General features: G+C 44.4%; 1 protein-coding gene across 5 annotated transcripts in view; it reads right to left on the bottom strand.

The window, feature by feature from the left end:
- The window catches only part of SLC25A22 (solute carrier family 25 member 22), a 524,223-nt gene extending 500,360 nt beyond the window's left edge, over positions 1-23,863 (bottom strand). For 2 of the 5 annotated variants that reach the window (XM_069624030.1, XM_069624029.1), the window contains exon 1: positions 23,695-23,853. The gene's annotated coding sequence lies outside the window, so the exon portion shown is untranslated. Of the gene's footprint in view, positions 1-19,140; positions 19,160-23,694 lie in introns of those variants that run through there. The other 3 variants (XM_069624031.1, XM_069624033.1, XM_069624032.1) reach the window with 3 other exon arrangements.
- Positions 23,864-25,940: the final 2,077 nt, after the last annotated feature.

Below are 25,940 nucleotides of genomic sequence, written 5' to 3'. Positions count from 1 at the left end.
TTTCATAGACCACATCAATCCCACAGCTGCTCTCTTAAGCACCAGAAAGGCAACAAACACCTCTGCTGGCGGATACTCCCATTACGGGCCCCTGCGCACGGAGGGACCCTGCTTGGCCTTGGAGAAAGCATGACAAACGGTGATAGGATTTACATAGAGTCAATGGGCTCCCTTTATGAATATGGTGCCTGCATATCTCCAGAAGGCTCCATTCCAATTGGGGAATAAAACAAATGTATAAACAGCAGGGGTTGGTTGGTCCAGGAGGCGAGCATTACAGATCGAGGAAAGTGGGGGCTGGGGTGGTGAATGCAGGAAACTCACACAGACACAAAGGCTATCACAATAGGGGTGCATCCAAAGACAGCCAGGGTCTAGGGGGTGTCCCAATTAGCAGGGAACTGCCAAAATGATTAGTTGGCCTGCTGGTCTTGCCTAGGGAACTTTTTCTGCCGCGACCTTTCTACCATCAGGCATTTCACAATCACTTCTAGTTAAGGCAGTGGAGGTAACATGTTCAACAATCTTGCTGTGGAAGAGACACAAATAACGTCCACTGATTGCCCCTCCAGGGAACGTATTTGTAGCCCGAGATATTCCTCCACGGCCCATAAAGAAATTGATATGTTTGGTGTGATTTTGTTGTTCTTATTTGAGTCCCTTTTCATCAAACCCATCTTTCCCCCAAAATAGGGCAGTGCAAGTAACATCATACACACAAATATTGTTTGGAAAGTTGCGACTGCAGTATGTTAATAAACGCAGACTGATAACAGGACATAACAGAGTTATGAAAACTAGTTAAAGCTAACAATCATGCCTCGTTTAATAGAAGGTTCATTTAAATCCCACGTGTTGCAAAGCAGCAACAATGGGAAGGTGACCACTACCTCTAGCTACCGCTAAATCATCCCCATGCCTTCCACACACACTGTTCACAATGAACTGAGAATTGGCGTAGTCCCCAAGGCAATGGACTTTCTTTCACTGCAAGTAAGTAGGTGGGGTGAAGAGGAAAGGGAGGCAGAGCATCTGCTGGGCAGAGTACATCCGGACCAGACCTGCCCATTTCTTGAAGAAAAATAACATGTGTGCTGAATGTCTGTCAGAGGTTCTACCACCTGCAATACATTGTCCTAGGAGATCACACTATCAGGAATCAATCAAATACGTCCACTCTGTCCACCAGCATCAAGCCGTTGATGTGAGGTTAAATCATAGCACCACACTTCAAAAGGAAGGCACCAGAAAGTCTTCCAAGTTCTTGCAAATTGACCGTATAACAGGAAATTGCAACAGTGAATAGCACTCTACATACAGCCCGTGTGCTCTGTAAAGGTGCTAACAAATAAGCGATGAGAAGCATGTACACATGTGAACAGGTGTGTGAAGAAGAGAGAGTGAAAGAGAGGTTATGCCAGAAAACCTGAACGTTTAAAAAAAGGGAGCCACCCGTGTGAACTTGTTTGACATTTGGATAATTATGGATTGTGACTGACAGCACAAAAGGAGTGCAGGGGGTATGGGTGGAACAGTCATGGTGTACTAGTGTGAGAAGTAGGCTATGGAGATTGACTAACATGCTTGAGGAGGATGTGAAGTACACAATTAAGGAATCAGTGAATCTAGAGTTGGTGGCCTGATGCAAAGGCAGTACACAATGGGTTTGTCAAGTTATGGTCTGAAACAGACTCTGTATATATTGCTACCATTAAATAAAATAACAGTCAGTATCCGAGGTTGGATAGCGATGTAATTTTAGATCTCCAAGAGAAAGCTCTAGAGGTTTACAGTGCTGATCAAATTCAACTTATAAATTTGTTCATGGTGCAGCTAGATTACAAAGGCAGGATATCTTCTAGGAAGGCATGCTACAAAGCATGGAACAAAGCTATTAGGGTAGAATTACCAATGTCAATTACAAATGACCGTAAATCCTAGCTATGTTAGAAATCCCTTTCAGTGTGCGTACTAGGAATATATAATTATTTTTAAAGGAGGGATGTTTAATGGCAAATTTGGATGCCCGAGCAGCTTTGTGCATGAAATAATGAGGCATGGGCTGAATCCTGTGGCAATAAAAACACGGGTGATTCTGTGTGAGAAGGGAGTCTGAAAATATTCTACAGAGCATGCGTGATGAGAGTATAATTGAACAAACTGATACCACACTTTGGTTGTCACCCATTGTTTTTGTATGGGAGAAAAATGGAGAGCTGGAAATGTGTACTGACAGTCAAGGATGTAATTGATGTATGTTGGGAGATGGTCAACTATCCCCAAAATTCACAAACTGCTAGGTGGTGCTAAATATTTCATCTCATCAGATTAGATTACTTCCCAGGTCTACACTTACAATGACACCTAGAACACCAGACCGAGCTAATTTGTTCAAGAGAACACTTTTTGGAAGGATCTCCATTATGTTCCAAAGGTTAACACAAACCTTGTTCAAGCTTGTTCGGGGCATCCTTACATTGTAGGATGACATTTTAAGTTTGACACTCCAGAACAAGAATGAAACAGATCACTGGACACTTTGCTGGATATGCTAGCAAACAAGGCCCTTTCCTTATAAGACAATGCTGGATATATCTGAGGAAGAGAGGAGTATGCCAAACATACATCTAGTGATCGAGCTATGAGACATCCCATAATTAGTAGCACCGACTGAAGTTATTCTTCCCTACAACAACAATTACTACAGTTTGGCTACCTTTACTAAACAATAAGAAGTATTGAAGAAGGGCATACATTTTATTTTTGATAGCATATACATATTCCCACAGTGTCATCTCTGGCTTTACTGTCCTTTGATGGAAAATGGCTTGATCATCATCAGTGATCGTATACTATTGTGTTAATAAGTGGTAATTTACTTCAGCAAAAATCACTTTGTTGGGGAAGAAAAACAATATATATATATATATATATATATATATTTGAAGGATTCAGGGGCATTGGGGGTGGAAGTGAGGGCTCCCCTAACATACAAAATCTGAAAGAAATTCAATGTGATTTTTGTCGAAGTAAATTACCACAGAGTTATTTACTTCGGTAAAACAACATAGAACCATCAGTGATGCAAATGCATATATTCTCTGGAATGTTATATCCCAAAGAGAGGAACAAAGGTAATGGATTGTTGGGTCTCCATTATGGACACGAATGCTACCTCCTTTCAAGCATGGATTACACATATCTGCCGAATAATCTGAGAAATGAGGGTGGGAGGAAAGGGGATGCCAGTGCTCGAAATTAGGATTGAGTAAGCAGGCGCTAGAAGCAGCTCCTGGGTATCCAGCAGTAACTGGTCACCAGGAGCTACCACTGGGGAACAAGGAGCTAGTACATAGCGTTTAACAAACCTAGCTTCTACGTAAAATGCAAACATATAATTGTATTAATTTAATTATTTAGGACTCCTTGTGCTTTATAAATAAACATTAGGACATATCTATATGACATTTACATTATCCCAAATTCACATAAGTGTGTATGTTCGGCAATAGTTAGTTTAGGGAGCCAAAAGTCACTCCTGGTAGCTGTGTCAAGCTAACTAGGCTCTTCTAGACTATAAGAAGCAGCTAAATATCTCCAAGCACCCCTCAATTTCGAACTCTGGAATGGCATAGGAATACTTGGCATGGTTGGGATTGAAGTTAGATGAATTCCAGAACAGAAACACACAGATTCTTTGTTGCATTGGACAGCATAATGGGATGTCTGTCACAACACAATTTGTCCTAGAATTTGATGTACTAAATCGATCATGTGGGCTGAAAGAATGCTGCAATGGATGGAGTGAGTTATATGGAGAGTCCTAAGTGAAAAGATCTTTTTAAAAATATCTTTTCACTAAAAGAGTGATTTAGAAAGACCGCACTGTGGCCGCACAGAGCGGTCTTTCTAAATTGAACTGTCACACTCCTGCCGCACATGAGGGCGTGCAAGGCCTGACAGGTAGGTTGGGACACGGAAGCGCAGGACCAAGAGAACGGGTAAGTGTATGGGTGTGTGTGTTATGTGTTTTGGTTTGTGGAAGTGGGGCGGGGGAATCCCCCTACTATTTAAAAATAAAAAATAATAATAATGTTAAAGGTCTCAAGAGAAAAAGACCTGGTTGCCGGGTTTTCCCATCAAAAGGAAATCGGTCAATGTAAATCAGTCTTTTTCTCTTGAGACCTTAAAACGAGGTCTATTTCACATAGAACCATATGGAAACATGTTTAACAGAGCAGCAATGGAGAATAGAGCGGACGATATGATCAGTCAAGTAGAAGTAGCCTTGGCTAGACCGGGGCTGTAATTTGGCAGCCAATTTGCAACCATGTACCAAGGTAGCAATCGTGAAATAGTTCTGAATAGGTATACATGTTTACCACCCGTGTCTTTGTTACACGTTGCTCACAAAGGGCACACAGGAAGGTCATCGACAATGCACCACCACACAGAGGTGTATTGGTAGTCTGGTTTAACATTTTAATCAAAGTTTGTAGGCACTGTAGATGTGCCAACATGTATTTCACAAAGTACAACATTTCTGTAACTCGTGTGGACCATTAAAAAAGGCTGTGGTAAAAGCTTGCTTTTAAACGTTTGAACCCTTTAGCGTTACTGTGTAATCAACATATTGCTGCCATTATCGCAGTTTGCTATTACTCATGGGAAGATGTAGAAATTGACCCCTCCAACTGGGTAGTTAGGTTTTCACACGGTTCTCCTTGAAGGAAAGATTTCCCTTGACAAGGTGAGTACAGTTTACGTCTGAGGAAATATCCAGGTGCTCCTAGCAGAGCGGCACCTTGTCACTGGAACTTAGTAAAGAAGTTCACTTCCCTTACCCGAGTATCAGACCTTACATTTCACCCCGTAACAGCAATCCAATCTTCTGGGCAGATGTCTTATTAAAAATCTTTAGGAATGTCCCACTAATAAAGAGTTGCCCAACCCATGGTTGAACTCAATCTTGGTCCCAATTTTTAAAAAGGGGTCCCGGGTTAATCCTGTTAACTATCGCTCCATCGCACTCTTAGATGTGTAATCAAAATGCATCCACACTGCTGCGTGACTTGCTCGCATGGGCCTAAGGGGGCAGGGAGGTTGGATACCCATCAGACGGGATTTATGAAAGGAATAGGAACAAATGCAAATGGCTTTGTTTTGAATCTTCTGTTCGCTGTCAACCTAGTCTTGTTTGATTTTTACCCTGATTGGCCTACAGAGACAACTCACTGGCTTGGCAGAATATACGAGGTGTAATAAACTACAGATTAATGTCAACAAGACTAATGTCTTACAATTTAGGGCTGGTAAGAGAAGACATTATAGTAATTAGCTTTGTTTCTGGGAAACTCCATAATTGAGCAGGTACTGAACTTTGTTCATCTGGGCTTCTTTTTGTTCGAGGGCCATGGCCATAATGAATCCTTTCTCGAACAAAAGGTTAAGATTACTTTGGCAGCTAAGGCTTCCCTCATTAACAGGAAATACAGGTATTTTTCAATAGTCCCAGTTGTGGAGTTGTATAATAAAAAACTACTCCCAGTAATTACATATGGGTCTGAAACGCTACTCTTCCATCCGATGACCCATTGGGGCAAACTAGAGGGTCATTTTTTAGAAGAGTTCCGTCTCTGCCACCGGGGGTTCCAGCAGCGGTGCTACACAACAAGCTAGGACTCTTGTCTATGTCTGCCCACGTTGCTTGGAAACAACTTTGCCTACTGTCTAAAAGATGTGTCTCTCTTTTAACAAATGTATCCTGAATTCTAACGACATCATGACCAGATATGAAGTAAACTTGCCTACATTGCTGGCTACTCCCCTCCTTGTTAAGAAGAGCATTTGGGAGTAGGACTGGATCTTTACTATTCAGGAAGCCTGTGGTTTTAAGTCCTTTCATGGAGTACTCCTTGACGTGAGATCTCTGGGTGTTTTGCCGAACTACATGCTTCGATTCCTGTGTTCTTATTGGAGATCTCAATTTCTGCGTTTGGAGACTCCACTCATTACCATATGCCAGATGTTAGAGATAACTGGCGGCAAGAACATTTGGTTCAGACAAAACAGCCGTTTAAGATATGAAACTATGAAGACCCCAGGCACCCCTTTCAACTTGCTTAGTGTGTAGTTTGACAGACTTGAGGGCCGTCTCAAACCTCACTCTAGCTTTCTCAGGTACTGTGCTCAGTGGCCAGCTGCAGCGTGTGCCCATTAGGGCATCGGTCAGCGTTGGTCAAGCGGATCAGGGCAGGGACTAGAACCCCGGGCCGTTTCTCCCAGATACCTTCCCTGGTGTCACCCATATGCTTCAAATTCCTCTCACACAGTGCAGATAGCCACAATCCGAAATTAAATTAAATGCACTACGCCCCGCCCCCTCCCGCCCGTCCCTTGCCTGGTTTTGCAGCCACTCCATAACTTCATTTTCAAAATCAAAAATGTTTTTTCCCAGTGGTACAGGCTGTGCCTAATAGACGCGTGGGCCGCTCATGAACACTTTCACAGAATTCCGCAAGCACTTCTAGCTTTTGCCGCAGAGAGACCGTGTGAGGCACAAGGAAAACAGATCTGCTCTCCTCAATCAGTGGAGCAAAGCCACTTGCTCACTCATGTCAGCAGCATGACCCACGTTGGAAGGCCTCAACCCGGTAGAGAAATTAACACCCAGGTATTCTGGGCCTTGCCTAAGCAGGCCTTTGTGTAGCACAGCCAAAATCGTAAATGTATACTCTCCTGCGAGCAGGCTGACTGCACATTTACCCAATGTAATCTATACTCGTTGTTCTCCTGGAAAAACTAGGCACCGGTCCATTGTCTCCACGCTACAGAAGACCCAGATAACGAAAAGGCTCCAATCAAAATATTGGCAAGATTGAAGTAACCATGGAAATTATTTAGAAACATCTGTGTCTATAAACATAATTTGCTACTTTTAAAAGAGACAAAAGCAATTCTAATCTAATGTTTATTTCTCATGCGAGTAGGTCGTATCTCCATGACCACTCTGCAAGAAAATAGAAGCCATTCGTTATAGTCGACATAAAATTTCCGGGCAATGCAGTCCACCATCGACCTATAGAATTAAGCGACGTTATACATCCTAGGGCTCAGCAAAACCTATGAATAACCACAGCGTCCAGCTGTTACACATATACTGTGCTGCTGACAATTTACCACAGCCATACACCAAATACATTAATGTATTGATTGCATTTTGAATATTAATAGTTACAAAAAGTTACATTTTTCTAAATACTGAATACGACAACATGCCCAAGTACACCAGAAGGGCTGGTGATAGTAGAAGGTATGAGTTAGCATGGGGAAAGAGTGATGGCATCACTGATCCAGTTGGCTCTGTTGGGAAACGGGGGCGACGGTCTGAGGCCCCCCAAGAGGTTTCGAGATCGGCAGAGGCCCAAGTCTGTGTTGTAGGTGTCCGGGGAGAATATAGGAGGAAGGTGTCAATAGAAGTTGCATTAGAGGGGTAGATCACAGTGAACCTGGATATAAAGTGTACTAGACATAGACTGCCATCTTGGAAAAGAGCAGCCATCTTTAAATTGAGGCCTTGCTTTGCGCTGCAGCCACAACAGTAGACCCAAGCGCTACTAGACAGAGATACATGTGGGAATGCAGGAGCAAGCTGTAGCCTGGGCGGTAGTGGGGAAGGCCAAATTCACGAGGTTCCATAAACCTTTAATTTTCTCATACTGTTAGCACATGTAACCAAGAAAGAATTCACCTGGCAAAGCCACGAGGGGGCCGAGAGCTCCCCGCAAGAAGTTATCCCACGAGAAGGAGGGCACAAGTCTCTAACCCAGTCCAGCCCAAACCCTAAATTATGGTGACCAGATTCCATCCCCACCCACCCAATCAGCTCTAGGGCAACACGTTTGTCTTGGAAGCAAGACAACTTGGTGCAACACGTGTACGAACCCTCATCCTGTGCTTAGAAACCACTCACTGGTATTAATCGCATTATAAATGAACAATACAATAAAATGAAATAAATAACATTCCAGGGCACCTGCCAGCCTAAGACCCTAGATCATAAGCCTGTTCTAACACCCATTTGTTATACATATCACAATAGAATATTCAAGGCCCCTGTGATTTGTCCTGTGAGTTGCCTGGGAGGGAGAGTAACACATTTAAAGCCCAGTGTCGGAATGCCTTGAGTGGTGCAGACGCGTCTGGATCAAGTTGGGGTTTGTAAGATAAGATGACATCAAATGTAGCCTCTGCGCCCAAGTCTGCGGTAACAGGTGCACATCAGGCTGCTGATAGGGCATGAGAGTTGCACACTTAATTGCTAATTCGCAAGCCCGGCACCTGATAACGAGGTGAGAAGAGCTCCATGAGGAAGAACACGGACAGGAGGAGGAGCTGGGACCAATAACCTGGCATCCCATATGGAGCAGGCCGCATATGTATAGGGTCACACCAACCAGCTACGTAGATTTGTACCCTATGTGATGTATGTCAGTTGTGATGCTTTCCACCCTCATAAGCTGCCATTCATCACGTTTGTTTCGTTAGAGAGCTCTGTGGCAGCAGAGATCTTTGCTATCGCGTACTTGACTTTTATGAGAATAAACCTTGTTCTCCTTGCAGGAGGCGTGCTGGGTCTTTTTCCCTAGTGGGTTGTATTTTTTCTGGAGTGAGCGTTAAGGGGCTTCTCTACAGCTCTTAGACTCTGGGTGCACCCCTCATACGGCAATTAAGTTATTACCACCACATCATGAAGAGGTTCTCAGCTGCTGTCTTAAACAGGCCTCAATTAAAAGCAAGAATGTGCAAAGAAAGGTTTGACACTATGGCGTATCGGTTATAAAAATGATAAGCGTCCTTACTTTTTGGTGGGCTTCCTTAAAAATCACATGCTGATGCGGTGCAATGCTCGGCGGTATGAAACGCAGGAAAAGCTTTGTAATTGCAGGAAAGTAGTTTATTGTAGATAAACAACATACAAGGGACACCCCAAGCCATGAGTGGAAATTTCAGGACCAGCTACCTATGGCCCTGCAAATCACAGAAATTATATAGAACATGTTCCCAATGTTTCCCCTACCTAGCCTCGCCAGCAACATTACCACTCCAGCATACAAGATTAGTATCTATATATTTATGGGTAGTGGGGAGGTCCTGCTCAATAGAGCAGGACCTCCCGACTTCCCATAGATATATACACCAGAAGGAAACCACAGAATAACAACAAGCACTGACAAATCCAATAGGACACACTTCATAAAAGGTGTTTTTTCTTGGCCCTGAGATTTGTCCAGATTGTCAATAGAAGAGATAACGTAGAGACCAGACCTGCCTGGTCTCTTTCCCCTTGCCACCAACCTAGATGATGTTTCATGACAAACCCGTGTTGCATGAAGAGACGACAGGGCTGGTGCAGCATGTAAATGCTATGGTTGATCGTGTTCGGAGTCAACCAGCTCCTTGACTGGAGAGAAACTGATATCCATGAATTGTGTTGTCACGCATCGGGGTGTGCATGCTTTGGCGAGCTTGTACACACCAGCCATGGAGTTGCTACGAGCCCTGCCTGTGAATGCATAACTTTGTTGAGAAATTTTGGATAGCTCAGCATCTTTCTGTCCCAGGCTGGTCTGTCTTGTTCCTTTGTTCTTGGCACTGAATCATTTTGGCAGTGGAAACCCTCTCTCACTATGGATTAAATGGGTGATACGATGAAGAAGCAGAAGAGCAAAGACTAACTCATATACTTGGTGTCTTGGGAAGATAGTCTATACGTGTGGCACACTTGGTGGCCAAATAGAACAGGTTAAGCTCGGTGCACTGGAGGTGGTTGTTCTTTTCCCCTAATGCAAAGATGTATATTGAGTGAATATTTGCTCATTCATTTTCTCACTCTCTTTATTGGTACTGTATCTTAAGTTACGTTATAACCCTATCATGTAAAATATACACACAGAATGTGGAGGCAAGTCATGGAAGGCGGTGTAGTGTGTTGTTAGTAAAAAAAAAACCTATGGATTCATATAGTGTAATTCTGAATAGTTCCACATCTTCCCCCTCTTCCACTTCAAGGAAACGGGACAGCAGGCATTGAACTCTAAGGGGATCATAGTAATCGAAGCCTGAATAGTTGTACTTTTGAGGTACTTTGACTTTCTCTATTCTCCTACTCAGCCAGATTCTTCATGATATGACTGGCATTGTGGTATCATGACCTCTTCTGCTGTTTCCATAGCACTTTGGGTTTCATGGTGTCCATGTCATGGACTGTTGGGTCCTATTGCATTTGCTGATTCTTGAAATCGGGACGGTATTGACCCCCTGTTGTGTAGTGAATGGTGGCTGTGGGGGGTAGCTATGGCCCACTGCACAACTTCATGGCATTCCGACCCTGAACATTGGGAAAGATGTAGCACTTCTTTAAGGAATCTGTGTTTACACTCTCTACCTGCCAATAGCGTTTTGGATGGTAAAGGACTGCCTTGAGGTACTTCACACCCATTGTTTGCAAAAATAAGAACAGGCATAATATGTGCAGTCGCCACTAGCAACTAGGCAACCATTGGGCTGGAGGTGAAATGCATTCTGCCGTCAACACCTTCTCATTTAAATACATGGACAAGAAATTCAATGGTGGAGGTTCTAATGATATCTTGTAGAAACAAAGCCTCAATCCATTTTGAGGTGATGTCAGTGAAAGCCACCCCATATTTCTGAAACACTTGCATGAAGTCCATCAGCCTGCCCTTCTTCCTGTCAGCACTGGTCCATTCAACATTTGTTAGAAGGGAAAATTGTAATAGTGAAGTGTTAATCTCCTTCTTTGCACATCGGACAGGAACTGACCGAATGCTCCACTTTTCTGTCTATGCTGGTCTCCATTATTTCTCACAAAAATGCCATTTGGTAAGGCCAATCCCCAAGTGGCTGACACGTGCCATGTGTAGAAGATGAGCATTCAAGGAAACCGTGAACTGGATGGTCATATCTAATGAGCAAACCACCTTTGCTATAAAGTGTGTCTTGTAGTTTTCAGTATGGTTGCAAACTTAAGACCAGTGACCCTTCTGAAGGCCACTGTGATGAATTTGAACAATTCGTCCCTTCTCCCCAGAGGGGAGCCACCCCCTTTGAGGCTAAGGAAGTGAGCCTGCTACGCAAGACCCTCCATATGGGTCTGGGCAATTGGGACCTCACTAGGTGTGACTCCCTCTTGGGAAGAAGGACTCCCATTCCAGCATGGAACTCTCTGTCCAAACCACCCTTTCTGCATACATGGATGTCGGAAAAACGGATACATTCCCTGTTAGAACTATAATTCACAGGGATCCTTCTTTGGCCTTATTGGCTTCAGGCAATGGTGAATCTCACCTGAGTGGCATGATCAAAGAAGACAGACATCCTTTCATGAACTCCAATGACGTATATAAGAAGAGAACGTACCATGAATGGAGCGGGAACTGCCACGGTGGGAGGAGAGCTAAGGGTACAAAGAGGCAAGCCCCTGAAGAATAGACATCCTGGAGGGGCAGAGCCACGTCAAGCCGCAGAGCCAGCAGCAACGCGTCGAGCGAGAAACTTACTAGCTGTTGGCTGGAAGGCGGGTACTGCGACTGAGCAGGAGGCTTCAGTCAAAGGGAAGGAGAGGACGGAGAAACACCTGTCTTCTTGGGTGGCATGACAACTGAAGAGCAGTGTTGGGCCTGGGGCCCTGCAACAAACGCAGAGCCCTGAGAAGATAAAGGAGCCCATGATCCCGGGGCTTCTGACAACAAGAACCTTTACTGCCATGAGAGGAACCGATGGGGAAAAGAACGCTATGGCCATGTGGAGGAGAGTGAGAGACACAACTATGGGTTTCTAAGAGCAACAAAACCGACACAGGTTTGAAACATTAAGACAATGTAACGGGCACACAGCCCCACTTATCCAGAGCAAAAGGGATACAAACAATGTTGTGCAAGGCTGGAATAGCCACCAGAAGTCTGTAAAGTCAAGAGACTGTAAAAGGCACATAGCCCTACGTAGCCAGAGCTAAGGAGATATAAACAATGTTATCCAGTCGCAAAATTGTGTAAAGTCAAGAGCATGGAACGGGCACACAGTGCACTATCCTAAAAAGAAAGGGATAAGAACATTGTGATGCAAGACTGGAATAGCCGACAAAAGTACGAAAAGTTAAGCCACAGCGTTACCTGACTTTTGGAAGTCTGAACGCTACGAAGGTGGGAAAGAAAGAAGTCATTTTTTTCCAAGTCTTCCTGAAGGGATTGGTACATTAAAAAACAGAAACGGTTTCCTTATCAAGGGGAGACAAACCCATAGTGACAATTTTTATTTTCCAAAATGATTTGATACTAAAAACTGAAAAGACAGAGAACCTTCACTCATTTACAGAGCCGGGCACAAATCCATACTGAGGCGATCATATGTTAAGTATTTCAATCGGGTGAGACACCTTGGTCTTAGCTTAGTATGTAACGCACAACTGGAATGCTTTTTCTTATTTCTGCGAATTCAATTTGAGATGGTACACAACCCATCTCACACACCCTTTTTCAAATACCCCGGGTCACAATGGACCATGAACCAGGACGGTTGATGAAAATTCAATATTTATTTAAAAATTCAAAGGAAATCATACACATTTTAATATTGGGCAGCAATCACCAATGGGGTGATAATTACAATGGAAACTGAAACAATACACTTGGTTAACCTTCTATTAGAACATATACAAAGCACAAATGAATTGGATCACTTTTTCTCTGTGGGTAGATAGCACCCGAGTTAAGATTTCCCCCCTGCAATGCCCTCCCAAACCCCTGTGAACCGAATCTGGAACAGACAGAAAGAAGCAGCAGCGAGTCAGGGATATTGTGCAGCAAACAAAATCTGACCTTCCCTCATAAAATAAGAAGCAAAAGCCTTTGCAATGGCATGAAATGACACTCGGAAATTGACAAATAAATAATTAATGTGCAGTTAAATCTATGAGGCAAATATGATTTCTCACAATAGCAAAAATATCTAAACACTGGCAATCACAAGGCAAGGTGTCAACCAAAGGCATACAATTCAAAAACAAGTTATAAGTAAAAACACAATGCAGTCGAATCACACGTGGGAAAGTTGCATTTTTTCTCAATTGCCGTTTTAAATGACACAAATGGATGTTATGAAAAACGGGCGAAATTCTCATATTTGGAGTGCTGTTTTTTCAGCTGGGGGATAGATGGAAATTCAGGCGAGAGTCTGTCTAGAGTTCTGTTAGTAACCCTTATATAAAGCATGGTGATATCACAGAATTTTATGGTAGGGCAGGCTTAGCCGACTACGCCCCTAAACAACTGGATTGGTCAGGGGTGATTGTTACCGCCTTCATGTTAACTGATTGTGCTCCTAAAGACATGACACCAGCTTTATGATGTGGGTTTACAAGGCATAGTATCATCCCACTGTTACTTTAGCCAAAATCATTCTTCACATAAATCACACATGTTGGCACAATGTTGGCATCTTTACAAATTACCTAGGCAGATTACATAGTTCACGCTGAGCATGGCAGTCCAACTGTACAGTTTATCAGACATCGTTTCGCTCTTCTACCAGTTTTTCACACTTTTTAGTGAGAAATATATTACTTAAAATTCTATAACTTTAGGCATGGGTCCATATTCTCTCATAGGGCATATTTCTGTTAATTTTTAACGTTCCATCATATGTCCTTTGCCGATGATTTATATTTTTCTGGCGTTTGTGTCCCATACATGCTATTGACAGCCAAGATATCTTATTTAAAAGCCACGGAAATTACATTTAAACTGTATAATTTTTACATGTCTGCACTGTCCTGTTGTAAAGATAAAAGTCTTAACATTTTATTAATAACATAGTCTTTGGAAACCAATTACACCTTTGCCCTTCACTTGGCCTATTTTGTTCTCAGCTACCATCAACTGTCATTTCAGCCCAGGGTGGGGATGGGGGTTTCCCAGTTTGATTGATTATTGCCACTTTTCCACTTCACAGTTTGGTGTGCCAGAATTTCTATTGTAAGAGGCCTCAGCCCAGACAGAAGTCTGCCAAGGTAACAAATATCACCCATGTGTGCCCTGGAATATACTGTGAGGGGCCTTCTGTTGCTAGCAACACCCAAGCAGAAACCGGTTTGGGCTGATTTCTCCCATGTAGCCAATGCCATTTAAATCCTTATATTATTTATTTTTGTTCTAAATCAGAAGAATGCCTGTTGAATAAAACCTCCCATATATGTTTCACAAACCCCTTTTACATTGCTAGGTAAGGGCAGGGTACACTTTTAAACAGGTATTTTTCTTATTTGCAAAAGTGCATTTAAACATGTGGTGACTGCTGGCATTTTCCTTTCAAATAAGGTTTTTCTCTTCCATCTGAATTTCCCACATGGTTTGGCAGCCCTAGTTAGTTTCTCTTATACAGCAATTTGCTTGAAACACAGATGCACTGAAATTGACCTAGGCCCAGAGAGCTGGAGTTTCTTTGAAGCATTGATCTTTTTGACATTTTGTGACTCAAATGTCAAGTGTTTTCTGCGGCTGAAATTGAAGTTTCTTTTGCCTTTTTCAGATTTGGTTGGCACAGCCTGTCATTCAGTGATCATGTTTTCTTCTTCTGAAGCACAATGTGGATATGGATGGGCATAGCAGTGCCTTATTGATAAAAGCAATGTGATGTGGAGTAGATGAAAATAGCGTCAGGGCAGCATCCTTTTTAGTGTAAAATATTCCCTTTTCAATTGGAACTTTCTGCAAGCAGCTGAGTAGCGCTCTTTTTCAATTTGCTTCTTTTAGTGCATACAAGAACACACACTGGCACTTTTCTCAGCGTGCTCCCGGTTCCAACTCGCCCAATACGTGTTTGGCAAGATGGTGCAGCCATCCTTTTGTCACTGCAAAATGTACATTTGATGTAATGGTGCTCCAGAGAGCCAGCGCAGCCATTTTGCTATTGACTGCAGAAGCGCGGCTTGGTTATGGATGGGGATTTTGCTGAGTGAGTCAAAGTATCCCACACATACAAGCCTCTCTTTTCTTTTTAGTTTTTCCAAAGTGTTAGAGCCAGTTATTTATTTAGGTTTCGGACAAAGGGCTTTGAATTTGGACTTTACCCTTAGCTTTACTTTTGTTAGGTAGGGAACTCCCCTCAGAGATTGGGCGACTTAGGAGTTTTTCCTTTTCTTTTAAATAAATCCCTTGTTGAACATGTCACTATGTTGTCCGACTCCTCCACCCCACATATATTTTGATCCTTCTTCTGGTTTACTACACCACCCATGCCTTGTCTACCTTTATAGCTTTTTCAGAGTAGGGTCTCCTTCAAAGCATTCCATACACATTGATTGCACGATGGCGCCACTTGTGCTTTGGTCAGCATCCGGCAACTACACTATCATGGACATTGCATGTGACGTTGACACCTGTAGGAAAAGACATCCTATACAAGCAATCAACAACTTTGCTCTTCCAGCATGGGATGTAGGATATTTTGGAAGTCAAATTCTTGAAGTTTTTCAGCCAGAAGTTATATGTGCCACTGGGAATAAAGATATGGCTTGGATCAAAACAGAGGTGACATCTCCTGCCCCAAATAGACGTGAGAAAATGTTGGTGAGTATTTTCTGCACAATTATTTTCCAGGACTGTGCAAGAACTTGAGGCAAGAGCATGTTCACTACCATCAGCTTTTTGCAACATGGCCACTCCCACATCATAAGCGCTGGTACCTATGGCCAGAATGCACCCGGGGGCAATGGTAGTAGACACGGGGCAGGTAGAATGGCATCTTTGATTTACTGGAAGGCGACTTTTCAAATGTTCCATCTTTCTTCAAGGGTGCACAAGGGGGTTCGGATTTCGCACAGAATCTGTTCACACATTGTGCCTACTGTTCTATGAACCCCATGAAGGAGCGAACTTGGTGTTTGTATTGGGGTACGGGTCCATCCTGAATGGCACATACACGTGTTTTTTGGGGGTCACACGATGCTGGGTGAAAGTCCGAACCAAAGGAACTCAACTCTGTCCTTCAAAAATTCACATTTTCCTGGTCGGAGGGTCATGTCACTAGACTGAATTTTGTGTAGAACTGGGTTGAAAGAGACATTGTTCTCATTTACAGAATTCCCATTTACCGGGATGTCATCCTGGAAGAAAATAACATTAGAAGTTCCTGCTTGTAACTGAGTGACCAGCCTCTATAAAGCTGGTGCGGCCGAGGAGAGGCTAAGTGTCATTCTTGTATATCAAGAACCTCCCCACCCCCCAACTGTGGTGAAGAAAGCAGAAAATGCATTCAAGGCGGGATGCAGGCTGATCTGGTCTTAAGCACCCTTTAGATCAAGTTTCATGAAGACTTTGGCACCATGGAGGAGTAGAACCAGTTCTGTAATATTGGGAAGGTCAAAGCTGCCTGTAACTACATTACTTTACAAACTGCAGGGATCCACACAAACGCGAAGGTCCTTGCTATTAGGTTTGCAAATCAGGACGATGGGCTAAGGCTTCAACCAACAAACTTTTATTTTAATTATTTATTGGTTATTTATAACGCGCTTAATACCCAGAGGTTTCTAAGCGCAGACCCGGTGATCAAACCTGTGTTGCTCCGTGTCGACTTGCTTCCAAGGCGAGCACGTTGCCCCCGAACTATCCTCCCGAGACAGTAATACAATCTCTTAGTAGTGAGGTGAGTAATTCAGAAAGTTCTTGTTTGGAAGTAAGGGTAACAGGATGCAACTTGTGTTTAACTGTTATAGGACCCAGGCATAACACTATTTAGTGAACATAGTGCTTTAAGGTCCCAGGATATTCATTGAGTGCCGCTCTTTATTGCGTCAGTGGGGCATCGCAATAGAGAGGGGTTCCCATTAGCACCCTTTCAGACTAGCAGCGTCAAGCGTGATTTGTAACGATTGTTGTTCATCCTAACCACATCTTTCAGTGACGTACAATTTCCAGCTAGCCTGGCGGTTCTTATAACTATCGTGAATCTGAATCCCAGTATGAACTTGTGTCCTCCATAAGCGCCTGGGGAAATCTCAGGAGGTAGTAAAGGCTTGTTTTCTCTGGGAAATAAGTTAGTATTAAGTGCTTCCGAGATGATGGTGTAGTCCAACGCGGAGGCAGCAAGCAGGCTAGCTTCCATACCATCAACGTATGCTGTGCAGTAAGGTTTCTGTTGTATTCTAGTAACGCTGTATGGTTTACATCTGGTAGGAGCGCTGTGGGTCTGTGAGTGGAGCTTGGAATGTTGTGTGAGGCATGGAAGATGGGGAGTGAGAGGGTTCCAGGTTTGACAGTTAGGGACTAGCAGGTATAGAGCCAAGGTTGAAGGCAGCATACTTTTGATCTCTTATTCTCACCTTCCTACTGAAGCTGTAACTAAATAAAGAAGACTTACCTTTTGTATACCTGCCTCTGGTGGTTCCTGTGTTTCCTGCCTGAAGTTGTTAACTTTTTGGTTTTGGGTAGTGGCGTAGTTGCCAGGGCAAGGGGCCCATGAAGTAGTTGGAGGTCTTTACGTAAGTTGTTACGTTAGACTTTTAGGGAACAGGGCCCATGTTGTAGATTATGGTGCGTTGTAGGTTATCGCACAATTGTTTCCTCACGGTGGAGGTTACTGTTTTGGAAGTGAACTTTACACTCCTAATGGGTTTTCTGTGGTGCCAGGCGATGCCTTAAGAGGAGTAGCGGCTCGCCAGTTAATGTTGCTATCGGATTTATGTTTTGGGGTGGCACACAGTTTTGGAGTTTTTGTTAGTGTGGTGCTTTGGGAGTTTGCCCTGTCAAACTGAGTTGAACCACACTGACACCCGTTTTAATATTTATTCTAAAATGTTTGGGAGAGTTTAGATTTGCACATTTTTCTTTTCCTCTAATGTGCATCTAAACAATTTTTTTGTGCAAATGTATGTTTTGTAATGCACCACATTTTTCAACTTGTGTGTAGTTGTTTTTCGGAAATATTCTGCAAGTGCTTATTTTAATCTTTTCAGTATATGCGCTAGAATTTCGTGTGTTTGCACGTTGTGTCTGTGCACTTTACCTTTTTAGCGCACGTCTTTTGTGGTTGTGACGTGTTTTATTTGTGATCTCTTTATTGTTAGTGGCTGTCCTATTTTCTTCTTGCCAATTTTATGTGGAGAGAGGTGGTGGTGGTGTTGTTTGGTGGTGAGGGGATGGTTGGTGTTTAGAGTTATTTACTAGGTTAACGATTGTCAGACCTTTTAGTTGTTTTCCATGTGTTGTATTGATATTGGAAGTAGGTAGGTGTTGCCCGCTGTGCAGTTGACGGTAGTGTCCTGCAATAGGGGTGAGTTGTGCCTGGACGTGGCAGGTTCAGGGTTGGGTGTGGCAGGCCCTTACGGAAGGAGGTAGGTTTTGTTTTGAGGGTTTTGGTTTGTTAGTGGGGTTTGCTCAGAGAGAGCAGATCGTGCTTGGGGGTGGCAGCCCAAGGTCCTGGCGGGCAGACCAAGACAAAAAGGTGTTTGGTTTTCTCGAGGGTTATTTTCTTTGGACATTGGATAGTTTTTTCTTGTGGTTTGTAAGGAGGAGGGTGGTGTTGTATTCTAGTAACTCTGTATGGTTTACATCTGGTAGGAGAGCTGTGGGTCTGTGAGTGGAGCTTGGAATGTTGTGTGAGGCATGGAAGGTGGGGAGTGAGAGGGTTCCAGGTTTGACGGTTAGGGACTAAGAAGGAGAGAGCCTAGGGTAGAGGCAGCATGCTATTGATCTCCTATTCTCACCTTCCTACTGAAGCTGTAACTAAATAAAGAAGCATTTACCTTTTTTAACCCTGGCTCCCTGGTGGTTCCTGCGTGTCCTGCTTGAAGTTGTTACCACCAGAAGATACGTCAGTTTCTTTTCGTTGGAGGAAAAAGTGATAAAAGTCAGTGGGGCGTACTAGTTGGTACAACTGGTCAATGCGATCACTGTACGACTCATTGTGGCGGTTCAGCACATGATTTAGGACTACCACAAAAAAAGCAGTTGCGTCCCTTCCTTTCTGATGCAGAGACTTGAATCATTTCACAAGAAGATTTCAGCCTTGTGTCCATGCAAGCATACCTTTCGAAAAAGCACCATGCCTCATTGCACATACCTTACTCTTGGGCTCAGGTTTTTCGTCCTCCATCATGCAGCATTGGGAATGTTCAATTGTCTTGGCAGTGACTGCTTCCTTCAGATTCTTGGGCATCCATAATACTTGTTGTAATTGGTTATTTATAACGCGCTTAATACCCAGAGGTTTCTAAGCGCGTTGACCCTGAGCTATCCTACCGAGACAAGTTGCACTTTGAAATAACAGCCGTGCAGAACAATGTGGTCCCTGATGAAATGGTCAGTCATAGAGCTAAAAGCACGCATATTTAAAATGTTTGCGAATGCTGTAACAGTGTTTTCAACACAGTCAGTTGTGGATTGAAGTCTGAATGGAAACAAAATATGCCAAGAACAATGTGAATCCGTTTCCAAAAACGACGTTGTAAGCACGCCCCGCCACACCTTCGTATGTGGTATAATCAACTTTGACCATAGGCAGCGCCAGTGTGAACAGCAGTTGACCGTGGGTGCCTAGCGACTTGAGGAGCAGCAACCATAGCTGACCTAGACAAAACTGCACAACATCCATGGCTTCCATGTTTCAAAAGAGTCCTTCCACTGGGTCCATGTGGGAGGCAACAGGGAGTCTTGCATGATGGCCGAATTCGACAGGAGCAGCTGCGCAGAAAGTGCGTGGAGTCCAACGTGGGCAGGTCAAAGCTCCTGTGGAGAGCACTGCTCACTTGATCCGGATCTGCAGGCCTCAGGCAAGTAAGCATGCTGGTCTGGGCACGCCTGGTGGCACACCGAACGTCGGCTGCATGGAATGGACAGTCAAAGGGGGCACGCAGGACACCAGGTGCAAGATACTCACTGGCGGCTCTCCAGGTGCAGCACCTTTTACTTGGGTACCCTTAGCTGATCCTTGGGCTACAATTTGGGCTGGAGCAGATGAGAACCCAAAAAAGTAGTTTTTCCCCTTGCCTTTTCCAGGCGGGGCCCATTTCCTGCTTTGCTTCTCAAACATGTTGAATAGCTAGCTTGGGGGCGGGACATAAAGTCTCTATTATCAGCCTTGAAAATACTTGTGGGAACAGCCTTTGTCTTATTTCCATTGGTCTCTTTAGAGACACTGAATCCGAAGCAAGCACAGGAACACAGCACCTGGAGTCACACGTACCTTAAAAAAAAAAAAAAAGAGTGTGCCCTGTAAATTGACACCACCACTTACGGTAGCCAACTTTTCTTTTTAAAGAAAGGCCCGGAACAGGCACTGTCTGCTTGCTTTTTTTTCCACAAAAGAAACATGAGGGCAGGTTGCCAATACTGCCTTCTCTCCTCCAACCTCATTCCTCCTCCCTCGCTAAATTAAAAAAAAAAACATGCGTGTGTAGCAGGTGGCACCATGCAATACTGTTTTGAAGGTGTTTTGCTGGCATGTCATGCATTGAAGGAGCAGCCATCATTGTTGTCTTTGAGCACAAGCAGCATACACATGTTCTGCATAAACAGTGTTAGCCTATGGTTTTTGGTCAGCGGCGCAATTAATTTTCTTTGCCTCCTGTGCCACGTGCATAGTGGGTTCAACACTGGGGTGTTTTGTCAGACACCCCTAATAACAGCTCTGGGCACAAGCAGCGTGAACCTATTTTACAGTTATGCTAGCGTGCATATCCTATGTGGGAAGGGTCCAACATTCTTTGGGTAGGCCAAGTTGATAGTGGGTGCAACACTGGCAGATATTGAGGAGGCCATCCTCGTGATTGCCTCTGGGCACAGGTGGCGTGAGAATGTTTTGCAGTGACAATGCTAGACTAAGAATCATCTTTGGGCATGCCAAGCCGATTACTGGGGCAGCACTGGTGTATATTGATGATGCAAGCATTCAACTCTGAATTATTCTTTCATGGCCATATGATCGTTGGTTGGATAATTTTACAGGTTATCACAAGACTGGCTTTCCAACTCTGAATACTTACAACTTCTAAGGATATTGGAAATAAAAGAGGATACATGTTCTAACAACTAGAACGGAATGCACCAACTGTACGAGAACACCACATAAAAATGGCAAACTCCGACAGGAGGTGAGCAATGGGAAACCGCATTAAGTGGGGCCAGGAGCCGTTAGCATTTACCATGTGTGATAACCCTCACAGTATCGTCACAGTGCTATCCCAATGGAAAGATCAGAGTTGTCACCCTCTAACCCGCACCTTATTTTTCTGAATGCCTTGTCAGCTTTTCTTAACCTTGTCTCACAGGTATGGCATTAGACAAGGTCCCTTCAACGCCAATCTCTGCCACCCCTCCACTAGCGCACACACTAGGGTGGTATAACCACAGGGACTTCAGAGCAATATCAGACTGTGGTAAATGTGAGGGCATGGCTAAAGCGTTACCACAAAAATCCCAATGGTAGCAATAGCAGGCTGTGTAGAGCCTCGTAACGTGGACAATAGTGTACTAAGAAGCGTGGACAGGGTAGGACCTGAGCAGGCAAGGCTAACTCAAAATCTGTACATGTCTATTCAGCAGCACTGTGTGGGCATTTACAGATGTTAATGTCACTGCGGTGGGCCCAACTACCTTAGATGCAGGCCCCACTCGTTAAGACAACCTAGCTACCTGTACTCGCAAACATCCAAGCAGGTAAAAGTGTCTGGCTGCGTAGAATAGGACAGCACAGTCAGACTCCACCCACAAGAGTCGCCAGGGCAACCGTACAAGACCATAAGGCCTTCGGTGATGGGAAAGGTATGAAACAGGCGCTGCAACAACCAGATGCTAGGAGGGGGAGGTGGGAGAGTGTCACCACACACCGCTACAAAATTCCAGGATTAACTGACCCGCAACCGAGTTCCCTGGAACAGACTGGGGCTGTCCCATCATCAACTAAACCGCCCTAGACAGAAACTACTGAACATGCTCTGTACTGCGCCCGTAAACTCATCACTTGTCGCGGTCTTTATCAAGGTTACCCCATCCTTGATCAAGGTCACAGCTGAGGCCCTGATAGTCTTAAAGAGCAGGTTGCCAAACGCACATTTTTATTGAGAATGTAAAATGTTATGACCCTCGGCCTCTTTGGTGGGGGTGGCCGCACACGCCCCACTGTAAGTACATAGCGCCTAGGCCCTTGTGTGATTTCATATTCAAGAACATGGCATGCACACACATGACAACGCACTTGATCCTAAACCGTTTTATTAATTCAATGTACACAGTCCGCACATGCAAACTCATTACTAGTCAATGCCTATACTTGTAATTTAAATGCAAAAACAAACGTGATCCGCCGTGATTACAGCCTGAATGGGAGGATATTTAAAAAAAAAGGGTAAAGACGCTGCGCGTTTCTTCTGGGACAACATCATTTACAAAGAATAGCGAGTACAAATAATATTTAAAACATATTTTATCGCCATGAAAAGGAGGTACCAGAGTTAACCATTTCATTTATACTTAATGTATGAAGTGCAAATGGATGGCAACTCCGACGAGATGAAAACCTGCAGACCTACGGTTGAATACAGACCACTAAAGTCTACGGGAGATGCATTACTCCTGGAACTAACGGTCAACCAAAACATAGGTCTCTCAAATAAAATACGCAAACCTTGCACGCAATAACCAACGATCTGATAGCAAACGGGAAGACATTTGCCGCGTGAGCCGTTATCTGGGCAGCGTGGGCATATATATTGCATCCATGGTGATAGGTTAAAAAAAAAGGCAATATCCTTGAGGGGGGGTTGGCGCGTCACACCCCGCCCCTCCCTTAACAAAGGACTTCATAAATGTCATAGGACTTTAGAAGGTGGCGCGAGGCAGCCTTCTCCATGCGCCCCGGCAGGGGTCACTATGCGCCTCTCTACGCTGCTCTTTGAACTCTGAACCTGGGCTGAAAGCAAAGGGCGGCGCGCGGATCCCCGTGTCACACGCCTCACGTGCACCCTCATAACAAAGCTGCCTCTGGACGCTTCAACTCTCCCCGGGGCGATGAGAGGACACCGAGGGAAAAAAAAAAACAGGCAAGCGCCGCCGACAATCAAATATACGTGCACTACAGAATCTGTACTTTCCATCGCACTGCTGCACACCTGGGCACATTCTGTTCCTGTTCGGTTTTACGAGGAAAACGGTTGCCCCAAAGACTTGACCCCCTCTACTACCCCTACCTCACCCTCCCACAGCTATAGTTGTGCAAGACATACTCCTGCCCCCGTACATCAATTCCTACTTCGACGTAAAACGGGCAGGTCCATCGCCTACCACAACCCGCGGGGACGGGAGGGGCACACCGGGCGGGGTAGCGTCGTTGGTGTTAAAAGAAGGCGGTCCATTTCAGTACGGCTGTCGAGCGCTAGAACCAAAAGTTATTGCCCCATCCTTGAAACGGAGCTGCTCACTCTCCCGCTGCATCACCCCAATACCATTAAGCAATGCCCTCTATCCCCAAGGGCTATAAATACACACGTTTTGAAATCAGCCGCTTAGTGGAATCGGAAGGGCAGACGCGCACACACCGCCTGCCTGCATGTATGCATCCCTCCACACAGGTCCTTACTCCATATGCACACAAAGCGACTCGGGTTTTGGGAGCACTCACTGTCTTGCTGGTGAAAAGGCCCCTCTATCTTTCTCCCTGGGACGGATGTACTGTCTTTTCTTGATTGCACTCGCACCTTCGCCTCCACTGCTCCCTGCTGCAGCCTGGATCCCAGTCCCTCTGCTCTGGCAACCGGAGGCAGGGAGTGGGGAGGAGGTGTCAGTGCACTGGAAGCACAGCTCTTAGGAAAAGGGGCCAACCCTGCCCCCTAGAGGAGGCAGGGGAACCTGCATTCACAGCCCTCAGGAAAAGCGGCTGGCTCTGCGTCACCATAATCCATATGGAATAATGCATGAGGCTCGCTGCCATACGGGGGAGGGGCGACTGTCCTCCTCCGGACCAGTGTCGCACACGGGGGAGCAGAGCGATGTAAACCTTCCAACTCTTGTCATAACAGTAATCATCGAATATTAAGCATAATATTAATCGTAATAATCATGATTATAAATATATTATGTTCATGTGCTGCTTGAGCCCTGGGTGTTGTAATGTTACAAGAACATACATCTCGCGTTGTATTGAAGCACATGCTGTCTGCTTGCAGCATTCGAGCACTGGAAATGGCGATTGTTTTTATATAATGTCAAAAGTGCACCCAGCACCAGAACTTTCTCTCCCTTAAGTTTCCAGCCAGGGCAGTTCTAGTCAACTTGGTGCCCAGGCCGAAACACCAGAATGCGCAAAACCCCGACTGGCACGCGATACACCGCTGTGTCATGCAACATAACCCCTCCTCAGTATGAATAAATAATTGCTATATAATGAAGCTGGTTTCATTACATTGTAATGGAGGTACTTTACAGAAGAATTCGAATGTGAACACAGCTGTTGCTGTCCAAGTAAATGGTTTTTCTGCCACTCGCTCTTAGGGAAGGCCTTGCCCGAATGCAGTTTCAAACTGTTCATACTGGCACACTGTGATGTGACCAGCCTGCTTGGGCCTGAGGGGCCACCGACCACTGGCCCTGTGTTGCAGGTGTTCTGTACGTACCACGTCACTTGTATTTCTCAAGGGGCAATACTAGACCAACCATATGAATTATTTTCGGATAGAAGGTTTTCATTCCAAGGTGGACAGTCTGGTACGTTCTTATTGTACTCTTTCAAAATACCTCTGAGAGTAGGAAAGGGGACAGATAGCACCAGTGAGGGTTCCTTCTGCTTTGCATTAAATCAAAGAGCATTTCAGGACGATAACAATGATCAGAGATCTCTATATAGGATAAACAATTATGTGATCAAAGGATTGTATGTGTGAGTCTCTAAATTCATAACAGATGCATGGCTTGGCCCACATCACTGTTAACAACACTCAAAGTAACATTAAAAGGTTTGTGACCATACATAATAATCTGGACAGCTTAAGTTAGATGCAAGTATAACATGGCTGCAACATCAGCCACTCAAATGGGGTGCAAGGGCTCTTTTGCTTCAACACGGCTACAACACAGAGCCAACGCGAGGGATGCAAGGGAGGCCGGAGGGCACACTCAACAGGGATCGGACCCTTACACTAGGTTTCATACCTAACAACGTTTGCTACTTTAACAACGCTACAAAGTTATGAAAGTACCATTAGCCCTGATTTGAGGAAGGCTTTCAGTAGCCGAAACGCATGTCATCAGTATGAGCATAAATTAAAACTTGAGTAACGCAACAACACACGTCTGGCGCATTTCTTGCATTCTGAGTATGTGGATAAAATACTATTTGTAAGGTGGCTGAGCAGACTCTTTTTCCACATAACTCATACGACGCAACAGTATGTATGGAAAATAAACTTGAAAACAGTAGAACTAAAAAATTAAGTGTCGCCTGACAGACTAGCCTCTCAAGAGTCCAAGTGTACATATTCTCTTTTGCTTCTGTTTTCTGAAGCATTTTAGATGAGGAAGGGCTGGGTCTCAGTGTTAGCATGCACAACCCCCAAAACAGAAACATCTTTTGGGAATTAAATCTATAGACAAGACAGGATACCGTAGAAGAGAGTCCCAATAAACAATGCACAGAAAGGCTACACAGAAGGGTTGTACCTCCTACAAATTTTAGCCTGACCAGTAATAAGCTGATGAAGCGTTTTAAACAAAACCGGCTTCTAATGCATGGTAAAGGGTCCACAGTTCCTCAGACACTACCTCCTCACTATTACGCAGACCTATGGTTATTTCTGCAAAAATGAGCAGGCCCAGGCTTGATCTAACAGAGCTGGCATTGGTGTCTCTTATTGGTGCTGCCTGCAGCTAGTG

Source organism: Ambystoma mexicanum, chromosome 11 (assembly GCF_040938575.1).
Source record: "Ambystoma mexicanum isolate Mex_15411 chromosome 11, UKY_AmexF1_1, whole genome shotgun sequence".
Taxonomy (NCBI): Eukaryota; Metazoa; Chordata; class Amphibia; order Caudata; family Ambystomatidae; genus Ambystoma; species Ambystoma mexicanum.
This window is presented reverse-complemented; position numbering and strand designations above follow the sequence as displayed.